We start from the raw sequence: 5,656 nt of genomic DNA, 5'->3' as shown, positions 1-5,656 counted from the left end.
AAAATGGACTAATGGCAGCCTTTCCACTTTGTTTTTTTGTTACACATTCCTTAAATTTTGATGTTTTCTAACAGATATGTGCTCATAAGAACCTGGGATAAATATGTAACAAATCAGTCAATACTGCTCAGCTGTGCAAGCTGTTTTGCGTGTTGATTGCTGATGGTTGTTTGTGTGGTTTCTGGTTGTTTGGGTTTTTTGCCAAGAAAAACTGGGGTACAGGCCAGAGGTGCAGGGGGTGAGAGGATTCACAAAGTGGAGAGCAGAGTAGGTGTATCTATTGAAATACATTGCTGAAGGGAGCAGGAGGCAAGACAGGAGATCAGCTGTGCCGTATGTGGGTCAGCTCTCTGGCTGGGGATCAAACTCAGGCCATCCCTCTGATAGTGCTGAGATTTAACCCATAGGCCACCAGGGAGGCCCATGATTGTCAATGGTTGTAATTTTATATTTATACAGATCAGACAGTTATTTCTGCTAATAAACTATTCCTCTTCTAAGTATAGAATTGAAAAGATCAAAATCTCCCGAGTCTCTTTGAGTTTTCTGACTTGCAGTGCCTCTCCCTGACTTAGGTGCAAACCTGCCCTAATGTAGTACAGCACCCTGTCACTGAAACTTTTCCCAACAACAGCAAAGACAGGTAAAGTCAAGGTGAGGGCATCTATGAACATGCTGAAGAGAATTTACTTGATCTCCCTAGTGTTAGTGGCTGAAAGATACATCACATTTGGAAGAGAATGTTAGGTTTACATGAAACTCAGATCTCCGTGTGTCCAGATGATGTAGTTGTTACTCAGAACCTATGGACAGAGGTTTTGCAAGGAAACTCAAAGGCAGACCTGTGATGCAAGGAGAGAACCTAAAATCCTTATGGGCATGAGAACAAGCAGTTACATTTGTATATATAAATGTCCCTATATTTTAAAATATGGAACTATTTGAACTATGTGTTAGAAGACTTGGTTTACTTTTGTTCCACACTCAGAACTCCCAACGTCTAGATTTTTAGGCCTAAGGAGGTCGAGTTGACAGAATAGGGTACAGAATCATGACTGCTTCTACCTCTTAAATTACAAAGTGGCTACTGAGTTTAAATGCCCCTTAGAAATCTACTCTTGGTCTCTCCCTGGTGGCACAGTGGGTTAAAGTGCAGCACTATGAAGCTATGGCAGCTACTGCAGCATGAGTCTGATCCCCGGCCAGGGAGGTGACCCACAGACAGACCTTTCCTGACCTGCCCACTGCTCCCCTCAGCAGTGTATTTCAGTTGATCAGCCTGTTCTGCTACCGTTCTGTCTCTGATGAATCCTCTCAATTCTCAGCACCTCTGGCCTACACCCCAATTCTTGTATGCAAAAAAATCTGGACCCTCCCTGGTGGCGCACCAGGTTAAAGCACTGCACTAAAAAGCTTAAGCCACTTCCTCATGAGTTCGATTCCCTCCTGCCCCAGAGGTGACCACATGGCGTGGCAGACCTCTCCTGACCCGCCCGCTGCTCCCCTCAGCAGTATACTTCGTCGATCTGCCTGTTCTGTTCCCCACTCTGTCTCTGGTGAATCCTCTCACCCTCCGCATCTCTGGCCTGTACCCCAGTTCTGTATGAATAAATAAATAAATCTTTAAAAAAAAAATCTTTAAAAAAAAAAAGTCTTTGCAGAGAAGGTACCTGTAGGGTATCCAACATGGGGGTGACACAATCCTTTACCTCTAAAGCCTACCAATTTGTCAATCAAGTCATGGGCTACTGGTCACCCAGACAACCCTCCTCAGTCTACCAAAAAGGAATCTAGAGGCTGTGAACTGCCTGAGAACTGTGTTCATTCTTCTACTCTCAGATCAGGGCCATCTCCCACACAAAACTCCACCACTCCAACAAATCACTTGGCAGAGGATTTTACATTTAATAGTAGTATCTGGGATTTTTAATCTATTAATTGATAAGAGTAATGATCAAGATATATTGGGTCAGAAATTTTTCTGATTCACAACTTCAGAAGCCAGAAATAAAGCTCAAAAAGCTCAGGCCCTTGTAAAGGAGTTCTTTCAAATTTTGAAAATCGGAAAAGTAAATAAAATTGGGTTGGAAAGTTTGCCCTCCAGTGGGGAAACAATGAACTAACAATCACCACACTGCACCAATGTGTTCAATGTGTTCAAATGTTATTTGGGAATGAAGTGCCTATGGGCTCAGCCTGGACACTGCCCTAAGAGAACTGACTCTTGTTGAGACAAGGCTTTAAATACTACAAGCCAGACAAATAGATATGAACAAAATATTACATATTACGAAGCATATGACAAACAGGAACACAATGCAAAACTGGAATGCAAAAGTGTGGCTCCCACTACTGAAAAGCTGTGTGGTTCTAGAAAATTACATCTGATTAGCTTATTTTCAAGTAAAATGATATATAGCCTCTCCCACTGGTGACTATGAGGGTCAAATGAGAATAATAGTACTTAGTGACTTTAAAATACTATTCAAGGTTTTCAAAAAATATATTTATTTATTCATACAAGAACTAGGGAACAGACCAGAGGTACAAGGGGTGAGACTATTCACCAGAGAAAAGAACAGGTGGATTGACTGAAATACATTACTGAGAGGAGCAAAGCAAGAGACAGGAGAGGTCTGCTGCGCCATGTGGACCAGCTCCCAGGCCAGGGATCAAACTCATGCTGCAGTGGCTGTGAATAGCCTCATACTACTTTAACTCATTGTATCACCAGGGAGAGCCACATCAATAGAATTTTTGATACTTTGTGCTGGGTATCATATCCAAGACAGACCAGATTGGTGATAAAGTTTAGAGAGCTTACAGTCAAACTAACTAAATGGATTACTCAGATAGGTGACACAGCTGTTGTGAAGGTTTGTAAAAATTACCCCAACGGTGGATAAATTGCAAAAAAAAAAAAAATGCCCTTTATGGCAAAAACATTAGATAAATTAACACGGTAGTCCTAGTCACTTATAACTTTAGATAGCAATTAAAAATCAGTCCTCAGGTAAACCAGCCACAGTGCAAGCATACAAAAGCTACATGTGGCTAGGACTACCAAACTGTGTATTACATGGTAGACAGACAGATTAAATGGGTAGATAACAAACAAATGATAGAAACATAATTCAGTGCCATTGTTTTTATTTCCCATTCCTTTAGTTAATTGGGACTTTAAAAAAAAATCTAACTTCTTACAAGATCTTCTCATTGTCTTTGAGTTTCTCCAGTTTATAATATGCTTAGCTATACATTTTTGTATATTTATCCTACTTGGGTATTTCTGACCCTCCTGAATGTGTGATTTATAGTGTCATTATTATAGAAAATTCTCAAAACAAAGAACAAGGGCAATAAATGAAAAAGTTAGATATGTCTTTAATCCAATTATATCAAAAATCACTTTAAATGTGGCCTAAACATACCAATTAAAACAAACTATTAGAATGTTTTTTTTTTAAAAAAAAGACCATTATATGCTGTATGCTGTCACTATATGCTGTCTACGAGAAACCCACCTTAAACATAAAGATGAAGATTAAAAGTAAAAAGGGATGGAGAGATACCCCATGCCAATGCTAACCCTAAGAGCACTGAAGTACACAGTGGCTACAGCCACAGTACAACAATACTCTGCTCCCTCTCAATCCTTCCTAGCTTCCTCTGTAGCTATGTCTGACAAACCCAATGTGGCTGAGACTGAGAAATTCAGTAAGTAAAAACTGAAGACAAGAAATGCAAGAGAAAAATCCATTGCCTCCACGGAACAGAAGCAAGCAAGCAGATCTGTAAGACCTGGTCAGCAGTACGTACTGTATATTCCACAAACATTGCCTTATTTTAGTTCTTTTGGCAGCTCAACTTCGTAAGATGCAAAGAGGATGGATAAGTTTAAATGCCTGGGCTGGCCCTTTCCACATCAAAGTATCCAGAAACTACTAACATTTACCCCTCAGGACAGCAGGGGATGGATAAAACTTACATGTTGGTGAAGGAAGAAGCTGGGTGGGAAGATAGGGAAATCTAGAGCACACACCTACTGGTCCAAGGTGTCCTGCAGGCTGTAAAATGTAGTGTGCCTTTTTGTTGTTATTCAAATTATTTTAATGGTTGGGTTGTACATTTTCTTTTAAGTATATAGTTTTAAAGCCTGAGGGGAGGGCCCTCCTGGGTGGCACAGCAGGTTAGAGCTCTGCACTGCTAAAATAAGCCAAGCTGCAGCCACTGGAGGTGATCCACATGACACAGGAGACTTCTCCTGTCTCCCCTGCTGCTCCCCTCAGCAGTATACTTTGTAGATCTGCCTGTTCTGCTCCCTACTGTTTCAGACAGAATGCTCTCACCACCCCTGCACATCTGGCCTACCACATTTCTGTATGCATAAACAAATAAAATCTTAAAACAAAACAAAAAAAACCTGAGGGGAAAAAGAATGCTATAGTAGCTACATTAATTTTAGACAAAACAGACTTTCGAGCAAGGAAAATTACCAGGAATGAGAAGACTATCATTATATAATGATTAAGAGTTGAATTCTCCAGGAAGACCAACAATCCTACAGATGTTCTGTGCCTAACTACACCAGGTCAAGGCCAACAGAAAAGAGAAAAACAGGCCAATTCTCTATTATAGTTAGAGACATGAACATCCATCAATCAATAATTGGGCACACAACTAGAAAATCAAGATCAAGTATAACATACAGTACCATCAAGTAACAGGATCTGACATTTTTATATAACTTCATCCAACTACAACAGAATATGCCTTTTTCTCAAACTCACATTTAATGACCACAAATGTCAGCAATAGAGGGACCTAAGGTAGTACAACCCAGGGGCTTACTCTTAAAAGGAATCTGGGTTTTTACACAATAGTGGAAGAATAATTGGCTGGAACTGAAGGCTGGGAGTAAAGATACTATGAACCAAGGTCTCCAGAGGTAGTGAGAAAGTAAACAGCTTCCACGAGAGTCACACAATGGAAATGAAGATAATAGATTTCTGACAACCATAAATTGGACTTTTTCTAAAGGGTAATGGTTTTCTGAAACCTAAAAAGTGCTCAATAAATACATGGAATGATTCTCCATTATGTCACTACCCCCCAGAAAAACACAGTTCAATAAAACATGAGCAGCTTCAGTGATTTTGCTGGGTTTTTCACTATTATTCTCAGTATATAAAAATTTGTTTGGCACATCACAGGCATTCACTTGTGAAAAAGATCTCTACTCACATCCCAAGTTTAAAATGTTTCCACTAAAAATGCAATGGGAACAGGGAAAATGGTAGACTCCACTTCAATATACTGACTGACACATAACCCAATTTCACTAGTTCCAGCGTAACCCCTTTGTCCTGCCCTCCATACCTTCCACCATCCTTGTCTCTACTGTACCCACCCCTGAAAATTCTACATGATCTCCATGAAATACTTTTTACAAGACTGCCACCAAAAGTGCAAATGCCACATTAATTATAACTAACTTGTATCTTCTGCAAGTGATGACTTGAATAGCTGACAGGACATTTGGTGAGAAAGCTCTAATAAATCCAAAGTTATTAAAACACAAAAAAGAAGCCAAGTTGCTGTGTAGCCCCAGAATATACTAGTAGGTGTTAAGAATTAAGTTTTTTTTTTTTTTAAA

This window comes from Condylura cristata, unplaced genomic scaffold, assembly GCF_000260355.1.
Source record: "Condylura cristata isolate star-nosed mole 26May11 unplaced genomic scaffold, ConCri1.0 scaffold00010, whole genome shotgun sequence".
Classification (NCBI taxonomy): Eukaryota; Metazoa; Chordata; class Mammalia; order Eulipotyphla; family Talpidae; genus Condylura; species Condylura cristata.
Note: the sequence above shows the minus strand (reverse complement) of the source record.